Genomic DNA, 14,320 nt, shown 5'->3' with positions numbered 1-14,320 from the left:
TTTATATAGGCATATTAAAAAAAAATTAATAAGATAATATAGGGAACATAAATATACAAATAATTTTAAAATACCGAAGGTACACCTATTTATTCTTGAACAAGGTCAGTGGTTGACACGCTCATTCACTCGGTAACGATATTCCCGTCAATGATTGTGAGTTATTCTATTGAAGTTTTTGTGAGTTATTCAAACACTCGGGTTAAACTTAAACTAGGTAAGCTGGATGAGAAGCNCCAATAAATCTAAGCGTAGTGCGGGTAAAACTAATGTAAATGAATTGAAGGAATAATTCTAATGAAAATTCATGAATAAAATATATCCTTATGGAAGAAGTTTAGACTTAAATCATTAAATCGTAAATATTTATGAGGACTTTCATGAGAGTTTGTGAGACAATATTAGAAAATAAATGTAGTGAGTTTTAAACAGTAACTTTGAGATTTTATGAAAATTTCTTTGATTCAAGTTTTCGTATATAGTATGATTGTAGATGATTCTTGCTCCATTAGATTGGTCTAGATGAGTTTTATAGCTTTTGTCAAGGAGTCATAAACAATAGTAGATGATAACGGTCTTGATTTTGGTGCAAAAAATAGAAAGGGAGAAGTTTTCATTCCGTCTTTGAGAATTCCTCTATCTAACAAATATAAGTGATGATATAAGGCCTTCTACTTTGTATGAATATTGTTGGACTGTAATCAAATCGCACATTTGCTAGGACAGAAGAAGGTCATGGGTAAATAAGTTAATATAAATCAAGAGACATCAATCATACAATATATTTCAATGAAGATGCGAAGAACATGGGTTGAAATTATCAAAATATTTTTTAATTCATATAAAATTAAGGAAGAATGAAGTTTCATTTACAATTTTTGAGTGGATTAAATAATTTAGAGTTATTGTATTTCATTAATCTATTTTAAGACATTTTATTTACTTTAGGTTAGATTTACATCTTGGTTAATTATGACTATAAAGTATGAATGTTATAACTTTTGAAATGACTTTAATAGTTTATCTTGAGGCTATATAAAGTCATTCTTGTATTTGTAAGTAGACTTAAAAAAAAGCATTTGTACTTTCTTTAGCTAATGACTAAGTTTCTTTGCAATTCTATGTAGTTTAGGTTGCAGGTACAATCATTTGAGCTTGACATGATCAATCTTGCTTGTGAAGTGATTCGGATCTCAAACAAGTGTTCTTGCGTTAAGATATTTGATCAACAAGAATCATTCAAGCTAAACATGATCGATCTTGCTTGTGGAGTGATTCGAATCTCAAACAATGTTTTTGCCTTGAGATATTCGATTAACAAGGTAATCTGAATCTTACTCCCCCTGTAGTGATTTCCACGTATCATAAGTGATGGACATTATCTCCATTAGTATCATATATTGTAGGTGAAACTAAAAGTAAAGCCAATTTTATGATTATGGATATGGATGGTTTTAGTACTCCTAAAAAGTGATATCAAAGGTGTATTCCTGACTTAGCCATGTACGTGTGCCTTTGATGACATAGCTATAGTGGCTCATGATTGAGCTAATTAGATAGGAATGTTTTCTTATAAAGGGAATTGACTAGGTTAAAAGTGATTACTTGAGAGCAAGCATAAATGAATGTGTAACGGTACAAGAAAAAAATATATACGCAGTCGCCAGAAAACGTGAGATTTTCGGCGAGACACCATAGATCTCGTGTTTTCAACCCATCCACGACCCCTACAAAGACCACTCTCCTTCAACCCTCCAACCAACCGAATGCCTCCTGCCATTTGAGAGTAACAAAGCATAGAGAGAAGGAAATCCGACGAAACCCTTTCTCGAAGCATGACACCGGCGAGACAGAGCGATTCGATCCAACGCCGTAGTGTACAGCGCACGACGCATAAGTGGTGACCGACGACTCGGAACACACCACGATAAGTCTAACGACGTCTTTCTATCATGATTTTCAANGCGCACGACGCATAAGTGGTGACCGACGACTCGGAACACACCATGGTAAGTCTAACGACGTCTTTCTATCATGATTTTCAATGTAGTCTCATCACCGATGAGGAAGAGTTTATTTTCGAATAAACGGTGTCGTCGTGCTTCTCTATTTTAGGTTACACGAATACCCCATTGCTTAGGGTGTGAAGTAGAAGTGGATGNGAATACCCCCATTGCTTAGGGTGTGAAGTAGAAGTGGATGGAGAGTTAAGGTTGCGGGCTCTCGAGGGGAGGGACGACGAGAAAACGAAGACGGAAGGCCTCGGGAAGAGAGAGAAAATGGAAGAAGCAAACTTTGACTGCATCAACCCACAGTCCAGTAAACACGCCGGCGACCCAACCATTCTTATAGTCCATTAAGTTCAGACCCAAACCACTGCCTAGCAGCCCATCGGCAGACTTGCGCGCCTGTGAGAGTGACCTGATCCGACTCCAAACCCGTGTGCTTTCCAGCACCTACACGTGCATGACGTGTCCTTCCATCGGCTTCAGCAGCTCGGCTCAGCTTCAGCTCAACACGGCTAAAAATTGGCTATCCGGCTCGGGTTGTTAAATCCAACATTGTTTCATAAGTTTTGGACTCTCTCGAAGCTAAACTTGACCTTATTAAAGGGATTTTAGGTCCGTATAAGCCTGTTTTCTTAGTTTTTTTTTTAACTAAATTGAGTTAGTAATTCTACTTTTACTGAGGCTATTGAGTTTGTATTTAAATAGGTGAAGCCTCGGCATATAAGTGAGAACGAATTCGAAGGGCAAATGCAAGCTAAATTGGAAGGTAAACTTTGGTAAAGGCCAACCATGTAAGTGACCCTATTTTCGGCTCGGTTAGAAAACTTGTCTTATGTAAGATGAGACGGCCTAGTGGCCCTTGTACATGTCATGTATGTTGATAGGATGTACTATGATGGCATAATATGTTATAATTATGTGATTTGCTATGATGTTATGATATGTTACGATGATATGATGTATTATAATGCTATGGTATGCTATGATGATGATTCATAATGATATCATGACATGAGATTTATGATGATGATATGACATAGTATGATGATATCTCATGTTAGATGATGTACATGTATGAGATGTCATGTTGCGTTATGATTGATCGCTTGTGGATGTATATGTTCAAATGATGTAAAATTCACAAGAATAAGCGCAAGTATACACTATCACAAGTAGCAAGTAATAAGTAAATTATCGATTTCACATAAAATCTATCTTTTTCATTAATTTTATCGCTGGGAATTAAGTGAGTTTTTTTGGTAACATTCAAATTGGTGTTCGTGATTTTAACCTAAATAAACGAAAATAACGTAGAGTGCCACTGCTGACAAAAAACAGAACATGATGAGGAAATCAACCATAATGAGGAAGGTTTGGCGAAGATAAATTAAATAGAGAAGTTGCTGAGTTTTGTGGTAGATTTTAGTTCCTTTGAATAGATTCTAAGCACACTTACGAGGGTCCTGCATGGTGATTATTTTCATAATCATTTTTAATTTCTATTAACAAGGCTCTAGGAGAAGAATTATTCCTAACCCTTTTATTTCTATTACCTTCAAGTCTCGTTGCAATGGAACTAGAGTTATTTAAGAGAATTTCATTGTTCCCTCTCTTCTCCCGAATAAGAGAACAAATATGTATGTAAAGTAGCTCATTTAACACACATGTAAATCATTAACAACAACTCTTTAATAAACTAAAATCATACCGTCAACATACTTAAATTATATAAAATCTCTCCCCTCCCCTCTAAAGTTTCTCGAGAGTAAACACAAATGAATGACTATCTTGAGGAAAGATTTGGTGGTCTTTGGTTCAGTAGAAAAATTACTATAGAGGGACAAAAGTCCAAGATTTGATTAGGAAACGAGAAAATCATGGGTATATAAGTTGGGAATAATATGTCCATAAATATAAAGCCAATTGAATGATCCAAAAAATAAAACTAGGAGAGATTTTATTTAAAGTGGACGATATGATGCCATTGTTGAGATATGTAGAGGGTACCAATTGATATTATAATCATGCTCCTAAATTAAATGTAATGATATAGCCATAGTGAGATGTGGTCGAGCTAATTAGATAGCGATTATGCTATGGTGAAAGGAAGATGACCTAGTTAAAAGTGACTATTTGAGGATAAACATTGAAAGATGACTATTTGAGGGGAAACTTGGTGATCCTTCATTGGAGGTGAAAATTGTTTGTGTGACCAAAATTCTACATTCAATGGGAAAGAGGAAGATCATTGTAAAATAAGTGGGGTGAAACAAAAAGTAAAGCTAGAAGGACTTATGCCTAGAAAAAAATAATATTGTATCATTGGAAAGGCATGTGAAAGGTTCAATATCTCTAACATATATCTTCGATAAAATGTTGAAGGTAATTTTTGGACCTTAAATGAAGTAAAGTAACATAGGATTAAGTAATAATACTAATATTTGTTTACTTACACAAAGATGAAGCCCTAAAAGAATATGATGTCATTGTTTAAAGAGACTACATTTGTTACCGTACGAAAAAAAGGAGGTTGAACGAATAAGAGATAGAATTGGTACACTTGGTCCAAGGGAAAAGGCGTATAGCGACTCTGACGGAAGGACTATTTGTTGTCACGAGAGACGGTCGACGTGTTTTATTTGTATCTCACATAATAATTCATTTTTTAAGTTACCTAGACCATTCTCATAACTATTTGCAAACACGGTACACTATTTATGATTACTTTTTCTTTTTAATTGGGTGTTCTTGTGATTGATTTTAAAGGGTAACGGTACAAAATTTGACTGTTATATGTTAAAATGTATGAGTTTGCGACATACCTGTTTTTGTTTATGTGCTTTAAAATTATATAAATATATAGTAACAAACTCTAGTTTGTCTAAAATTGTAGAAATTCGAGCTCTTACATCACGTTTGAAAATTCATTAAATTCACCGAGATAAGCATCTACCATCCTCGAAGTGATTACAAATTATTATTTAAGATTTTAATTTTATCTGTAGTGAGTAAGGTGAGATCATATTCTATTTAAATACAATTAAAGAGAATAGATAGAAACCTTTTAAGGTTATTAAGTTTATTATAAATAGATCATGTGAATTCATCTATAATTTCAAGGTTACGAAGAAAGTCTTGCAACACATCTTTTGTAGAGCTTCATAGGGTTAGGGTTATAAACTTCAAGTGATGGATAATCGAAACAACCTGCAAAGTGGCGAGCACAATTCTTTCCCATGACTTTGACTAAAACGCAACAATTTAAGTCCACTTTCTTCTTTCTAATATTGAAGTAATTATTATAGTGTTGCACTTGACATTTCGCACTCTTCATTAGATTCAAGCATGGTCTTAAATATGGAGCTCTACCTTCGTCTAGCCACCGGTCCCATATCGGTGAATTGTAGTCATCATCTGCTCTTGTAAGTCGAACAAACCCTTGCAAATTGACTGCTAACAAAAGGACAGCCACCAACTGTGCTAGTTTCTTTTGCTGTTGTTGAATTGAAAACTATTTACCTTACCATTGGTGTAATAAAAATAACTTACATGCATATTTATTAAAGGAGTTATTCATTTTGGGAGTCCGGTAAACAAGATTTAATTCAACCTGGTGAGAGATTAAAATTGAAATGACTTTTGTTACCTCCCTCTTATGTTTGCACTTTTTATAATGTTTTAGTATATAGGAGTGTTAAAAAGTTCCATCAGCCCAACTTAACTCTAATTCAAATACATGAAAGCTTTATCAGTTATGGTTCATCAAATTTACTTGGTACAGATATATAACATGCCTCTCTATCTATCCCATTTATTAAAAAAAGAAAAAAAGAAAATAAAAGCTAATTGTAAAAGTAGGGGACAATAATATAAGTGTAAGATTCTAATTTTAAAAAAATTGGAAATTGAAAATGAACAGAAAAAAGAAAATTATTAAAAAGAAATTGAAATTAGAATGGAAATCAAACAAAAAGTAAGAAGAAAAAGAAATTTAGAAATTTTGTTAATTAAAAAAGCGTTAAAAAAAATCGATAGCGACCCGATTGGACTACAGGTGATGAGAGGGAAGAAGATAAAGTCATACCGTAACTCCCCATATATTTATATGAGTTTATTAGAATGTGGGAGACTAGTTATTCTTTAATAGTAAACTTTCGAAATTGTTAGGGTACGTGTTTGTATTAGAATAGTTGGTTTATCTAGGGTCGTGTCTTAGGAGCATATGATATGGAGTGCCATCAGATTGCTATGCGGAGATTATTTAGAGGATCATAACTATCTTTGTGTAATAAACTTGTTCAAAAGGACATGGCTCTGCATAGTATCAAAATTTTGATAGGCAGAAAAGTTGCTCTATGTCATAATTGTACTTTTTTCTGTAGCAGACTAGCGATTATTGTTAGGATCGCACAACAACGCACACGCTCGATCTAGATGATCACAAAGAGAAGGATAGAGAGAATTGCAAGGAGAACTCTGGCTAAAAGGATTTTTTATTGATGACTTCAGGCATGTACAACAAGAGAGTACAGAGAATAGAAAAGTACATTTCAAAGCTTTACTAGACGGGATATATATATGGTTCAGTCTACTAAATATAGCTTTACCAGATTTAACCATCTACTATATATAGCTATGTACCATATATAGCTTTACCGGATATAGCTTCACCATATATGGCTTTACCAAATATAGCTTTACCGGATATAGCCATTGACCAAGCTATAAATACAGGGAGCAGACTCCATAACTCAACAATTATGTAGCGCTTGCTCTAACCGAGCAAATAAGTTAGCCGTGTCATAATTGAATTTCACGGACAATTCTTGTGTATGGTCGAGTCTCGAGCTACATTTTGAGAGAAAATTTCTTAGAAAACGTGGGCGTGGAAAATCATTTAAAACAAGTTGAAAGTATGTATTGTGAAAGTCAATTGCATTGAAAACATGTAAGCAAGAGAGATTACAATACTTGGTCGGGGGAGGTTTGATGACTACTTGGTCCACCTCTAGTACATTTTGATTTCGCCGAACAGTCATACAACATAAATAAATTTAAGAAAGTAATACAATATGAAAGCAAGTAAAGGGGTTTGGCGTGTCATGGACATGCACTATGGGCAACACGACAAAGATGAGCATGACCATAACATCCTCCCCCACCTAAATGGTTGATGTCCTTGTCAATTGTCTATGTTTAAAATTTCAATATGGGTCGTGGCGGAGTTAAGATCTTTGGCGCGTTACTAGCTAATTTTTTCTTTAGGGAGGTTTTTCCATTTGACCAGGAATTCTCAAACACTCGTCTACAGATTTTCCTGACTATTTCGGCTAGGATAGTTTCGACTTCTTTGGTTTCCTTCTGTTTGAGGTCAATTTTAGGTCTCGTGGTGATGTTGTGGCTGATATCATTCGGAATGGGGAGTTAAGGCTTCAGGTTGTTCACATTTATTACAAGGTGAATTTTCTTCCTTGTGGGCAGTACTATTTTGTAAGATGCATTCTCGACTTTGTAGAGGATTTCAAACGGTTCCTCATTTTTCTTGATGAGTCTATGGTTTTTTTCAGCTTCGAAATTGGATTTGTTCAAACTTGAGTTTAATGAGTATTTAATCTCCCGCTCGAAACTTGAGGGAACGACACTTTTTATTTGCCTACTTTTTCATATGTTTAGAAGCTCTCTAAATAAACTTGGGTTATGTCTGTTGTTTGCTTCCATTCCTTCGTGAAGTTTTGGGCTTGCGAGTTCTTTCCTACATACGGTTGGTCAATAATGCGGAACAAGGATGGTCGTCATCCACTTACAATCTCAAAAGGATTCTTACCTATAGAGGAGCTTGTCTGGTAGTTGAAGCTGAATTGGGCAACATCAAGTAACTGTGCCCAATTTTTCTATTAGTAGTTGACAAAGTGTCGCAAGTACTCTTCTAGCAAGCAGTTGAATCTCTCGATTTGTTCATCTGCCTTGGATGGTAGCTTGATAAGATGTTTAGGGTTTTCACCAAGAATCCAAACAACTTTGTCCAAAAGATTCCTATAAATCGACAGTATCTGACACCAACAATACTCGTTTAAATGGCCCATAACTTTACCACGTGTCTGAAGAATAACTGGGTTGTCAGTTCGGCCAAGCATTGCTTGGGCGTGGGTACAAATGTGGCATACTTCAAAAATCGGTCAAAGATAACCAAGATTGCTTCATGTTCTCCTACATTGTGAAGGTGTGATGAAATAAAGTGCACACTTTTTCAAGGCCTCGTTTGTGCCGACAAGAGTTCGAGGAGTCACGAGACTTTGGTTTTCTCTACGTTATCTTGTTGGAAAGTAAGGCACTTCTTTGTGTATTGCATGATTTCATCTCACATGTTCGGCCAAAAGTATCCCTATAGCAAAGTGGACAGTATCGTAACATTGTGGAGATATGTACACGATCATTGTCCAAGCCAATTGGTATTACAATCATGCTCCTAATTTAACCATAATGATGTAGCCACAGTGAGATGTGATTAAGCTAATTAGATAGTGATTATGCTCTAGTAAAAAGTAGTTTACCTAGTTAAAAGTGACAACTCGAGGGTAAATATTGAAAGATGACTATTAGAGAGGAGACTTTGTGATCCTTCATTCGAGGTGAGAATTGTTGGGTGTGACCAAAGTTCTATGTTGGATAAGAAAGGGGATGATTNGTGATCCTTCATTCGAGGTGAGAATTGTTGGGTGTGACCAAAGCTCTATGTTGGATAAGAAAGGAGATGATCNTAGTTTACCTAGTTAAAAGTGACAACTCGAGGGTAAATATTGAAAGATGACTATTAGAGAGGAGACTTTGTGATCCTTCATTCGAGGTGAGAATTGTTGGGTGTGACCAAAGTTCTATGTTGGATAAGAAAGGGGATGATTATAGTAAAATAAGTAGTAGACATTATATCCAATACTACGAGACATTTTCCGTGAATGAAATCAAAAGTAAAGTTATAAGAGCTTATGTCCAAAACAAACAATATTATACCATTGTACCATTGTGAAGACATGTGAAAGGTTAGTTGTCTTTTAACATTTATCTTAAAAAAAATAAAAAAATAAAAGTTTGAATGTTATTTTTAGACTTTAAATGGAGTAAACTAATTTAGGATTAAGTAATAATATTAATCATTGTTTACTTACGGGAAGATGAAGTCCTTAACGAATATGATGTCATTATTTAAAGAGACTACATTTGTGACCGTATGAAAACAGAAGATGGAAAGAATAAGAGATAAAATTGGTATACTTTATTGGTTATTTTCAATACTTACTCTTAAAAACTAAGGGAAAAGGCCGGTAGAGACTATGATAGAAGGGACTATTTGTTGTCACGAGATTCTGTTGGCATGTTTTATTTGTATTTCACATCCGTCTAATAATTCATTCTTAAGTTACCTAAACCTTTCTAATAACTATCTGGAAACTCGGTACACTATTTATGATTTTTTTTTTTGTTAATTTGGTGTTGATTTTAAAGGGTACCGGTACAAAGTTTGATTGTCATATGTAAAAATATATGAATTTGCGACATTAATGTTTTTATTCTTCTGTTTTAAATGATTTAAATATATACCGTAATGAACTCGAGTCGTCTAGAATTGTAGAAATTCGAGCGTTAAATCATGTTTGAAAATTCAATAAATTCACAAAGATAAGCATCTACAATTCTCAAGTGATTAAAAGTCATTATTTAAGATTTTAATTTTATCCAAAGTAAGATTGAGATCATATTCTATCTAATACAATTAAAGATCATGTGAGTGACCCTACTCTCGGCTCGGTTGGAAGACTTGTCTTATGTATGATGACACGTGCCTAGTGGCCCTTGCACGTGCCATGTATGTGTTGATAGGATGTACTATGATGACGTAGTATGTTATAATTACATGATTTGTTATGATATTATGATATTTTATGATGATGCATTATGTTAGGATGATGTGATGTATTATGATGCTATGATATGTTATGATGATGATGCATAATGATATGGTAACATGAGATGTATGATGATGATAAAACATAGTATGATGATATTTCATGTTACGATGATGTGCATGTATGAGATGCCATATTGCATTATGGTAATGAAGAGTTTTCTAATACACAACCCCTAAACGATGTTATGAATGATGTATGTATGAAAACTTATGCATGCATGTTACCTAGGGTAATATGTGAAGAATGTGTGGGGTTGTGTCACATTTATTATGTTGGTTTCATAATCATGCAACCTACAGGATGTGGAAGAGGACGTCAAGGAAGGGGACAACCCCCTATTAGAGGACAAGGTAGAGGTAGAGAGAGCCCTAGCTCGTAAAGGCTCCATGACTCGAACAAACGCAGTTGTGCCACCTCCAGCAGCACCGACGGTTGGAATAGACCCCATGAAGAACGTGATGTGGAAATCATTCCAGACCAAGATGTAAACAATGGTGGCCACTTAGCAAGCCAAAAACTCGCAATCTACATGGGAAGTGAGATATTTAAGAAATTTCAAGCGGTATGATTTGGGTACNAACAATGGTGGCCACTTAGCAAGCCAAAAACTCGCAATCTACACGAGAAGTGAGATATTTAAGAAATTTCAAGCGGTATGATTTGGGTACCTTAAATTCCAAAGTTAACCAAACTACAGTCCAACCATTGAGAGTAAAAGTAAGATTTACCCTTCCCTCAAACTCACCGTGACATACCTTTGTTTCATGTACAAAAATATTTGTTTTCTTTGTTTCCATCAACGAAGTTTACACCATAAATAATGGATTCAAAATGGAACATTTAATGTTGCACATCCTTTTGAAGCACCCTCTAGCCAACCACAAATATTTTGTCTTTCTTTTTCATTTATGAGAATTTCTCTCTCCAACAAACAGATGAATATGATTGGGTAAGAAAGCCACATATTTGCTAGGCAAGAAAAAGATTATAGTATATAAGTGCTGAATACTATCTAACATGGTGAAACTAAAAGTCAATCCAATCATATTATAGGGATAGGGATGGTTTTAGTATCCTTAAAAAGTGGGATCAAAGTTGTGCCACTAACTCATCCATCCCACTATACCTTGGTGACATAGCTATATACCTTGGTGACAGCTATAGTGACGGAAAGGGAATTGACTCATTAAAAGTGATTACTCTATAGTAAACACAACTGAATGACTATTTTGATGATAGATTTGGTGGTCTTTCGTTCAATAGAAAAACTACTAGACAGTGACAAAAGTCCATAGAGAGCGACAAAAGTGCATCATTTGATTAGTAAACGAGAAAAACATGGGTATATAAGTTGGGAATAATATGTCCATAAATATGAGGTCATTTGGATTATTCAAAAAATAAAATTAGGAGAGCTTATAGCTAAAATGGACATATCATACCATTATTGAGATATGTAGAGGGTTATTGTCCCTACCAATTAGTATTATAATCATGCTCCTAAATTAACTGTAATGATTTAGCCATAGTGAGATGTGGTGAAGCTAATCAGATAGCGACTATGCAATGGTGAAAGGATGATGCCCTAATTAAATGTGACTATTTGAGGGTAAACATTGAAAGATGTCTATTTGAGAGGAAGCTTGGTGGTCCTTCATTCAAGGTGAGAATTGTTGGTGGGTGAGGGAGCTTCTACATCGGATAAGAGAGGATGATGGTAGTAATATAAGTGGGTGAAACAAAAAGTTATAAGAATTTATGCCCAAAATAATAATAATATCGTATCATTGTGGAGGCATGTGAAAAATTTGTTGTCTCTAACATATATCTTCAATAAAATGTTGAATATTATTTTTGGCCCTTAAATAAAGTAATATATAGTAGGATTAAGAAATAATATGAATTATTGTTTACTTGCATGAGACTGTGATGGTAGGGGTTGTTTGTTGTTGTCATGAGAGAATGTCTGACAGGTTTGTATTTCATGAAGTTATCTTTGACCTTTCTAATATCTATTTGTAAATTCATTATTCGTGAACTTTTCTTTGTTTGTCTTTTGATTTTAAAGGGTACCCGTATAAAGGTTGATTGTTATATATGCAAATGTATGAATTTGTGATATATATGTTTTTGTTCTTGTGCTTTAAAATGACACAAACATATATATAGTAACGAACTCGAATCAGTTTAGGGCTGTAGATGTAACAGCCCAAGCCTATCGCTAGCAGATATTGTCTTTTTTGGGCTTTCTTTTTCGGGCTCCCCCTCAACATTTTTAAAATCCATAGGCTAGAGAGAGGTTTTCACACCCTTATAAACAATGTTACATTTTCCTCACCAACCGATGTAAAATCTCATGGTAGAAATTCGAGCGGTTTTATCATATTTGAAAATTCATTAAATTTACCAATATAAGCATCTAAAATGGTTAAACGTTGTTATTTAAGTTTATAATTTTATCCATAAGATTCAGATCATATTCTATTTATACAATTAAAAACAAGAGATTAAATTGAAAAGTTAAAAAAGATAGAAACCTTTTAAGGTTATCAAGTTTATTATTAATAGATCAAATAATTAATCAATAATTTCAAGATTACAGTGGCATAGGTGGCATAGGTGGCATAGGTGGCATAGGTGGCATAGGTGGCATAGACGGCATAGACGAAGAAAGCCTTGCAATACATCTTTTGTAGAGTTTCATAGGGTTAGGCTTATAAGCTTCAAAAATTGGATAATTGAACCAACCTGCAAAGTTAAGAGTACACTTCTTTCCCATGACTTTGACGAAAACGCAACAATTCAAGTCTAATTCCTCCTTACTAAGATTGAAGTCATTATTATAGAGTTGCACTTGACATTTCACACTCTTTATTAGATTCAAGCACGGTCTTAAATAGTAACTCAAATTTATTGTTAGTTGTAAATGAATTGAAGGAGTAATTCTAATGAAAATTCATGAGTAAAATATATCCTCATGGAGAGCTTAAATTGTGAATATTTATGAGGACTTTCATTCTTGAGAGTTTGTGAGCCAATATTAGAAAATAAATGTAGTAAACATGGATTGAATTTAGTAGAGTTTTAAACAATAACTTTGAGATTTTATGGAATTTTCTTTAGTTAAATTTTTAATGTATAGTCAATGATTTTAGATGATCCTTGCTTCATTAGATTGGTCTCAATTAGTTTTATACGTTTAGTTAAGGAATCATAAATAATCGTAGATGAGAACATACTCTTGATTTTGACGACAAAAACGGAAAGGGAGAAGCTTTCATTCCATCTTTCAGAATTTCTCTCCAACAAACACAAGTGATGATATAAGATCTTCTACTTTGTATGAACATTGTTGGAGTGTAATCAAACCGCACATTTTTTAGGACAAAAGAAGATCATGGGTAAATAAGTGATGAACATTATCTCCATTAATATGAGATAGTTTGGGTGAAACTAAAAGTAAAGCCAACTATCTGATTATGGATATGGATGGTTTTAGTGCCCCTAAAAAGTGATATCAAAGGCATGTTTCTGACTTAGCCAGGTAGGTGTGCTTTGATGACATAGTTATAGTGACTCATGGTTGAACTAATTAGATAGAATTGACTTGGTTAAAAGTGATTACTCGAGAGCAAGCATAAATGAATGTGTAATGGTACAAAATATATATATATATATACTTAATAGCCAGAAAACGCGAGAATTCAGTGAGGCACCAGAGATCTCTTATTTTCAACCAACCCACAACCCCTGCAAAGACCACCCTACCTCATCCCTCCAACCAATCGAACGCCTCCTGCTATTTGAGTGTAACAAAGCATAGAGAGAAGGAACTTTGACTAAACCCTTTCTCGGAGCACGACACCGGTAAGCCGTAATGGACAACAACACACACTGCATAAGTGGCGGCCAGCGACTCGGAAAACACCACGGGAAGCCTAACGACGTCTTTCTATAAGGATTTTTAACGTAGTCACTGTGAAAGAATACTCATGAATTTGTGAAAGAGATGTCACACACACTATCTTTTGTTTGAGAGTAGTGGAGAGATAAAGAACACTGAATTTATAAAAATAAAATAAAAAAAACATTCTTGTGTTGCTTCTCTTGTAACGACCTTAAATTTCCACATACTCAGAGTCGCTACTAACGCCTCATGCTCATCTATAATGCGGAAATATAACTCTTACATGAACATAATTGATAACGTAAACTTCAAAAAAAACGTTTAAAACAACTTCTTCTCTGGAAAACACAGCCATGGTCTTACGTGTTTAAATATGAAATACTGAAATTTAGAGAAAACAAAAACAAATACAAAATAATTTAAAACAATGAAATGCAAAA

Source organism: Cucurbita pepo, chromosome LG12 (assembly GCF_002806865.2).
Source record: "Cucurbita pepo subsp. pepo cultivar mu-cu-16 chromosome LG12, ASM280686v2, whole genome shotgun sequence".
In the NCBI taxonomy this organism is placed as follows: domain Eukaryota; kingdom Viridiplantae; phylum Streptophyta; class Magnoliopsida; order Cucurbitales; family Cucurbitaceae; genus Cucurbita; species Cucurbita pepo.
This window is presented reverse-complemented; position numbering follows the sequence as displayed.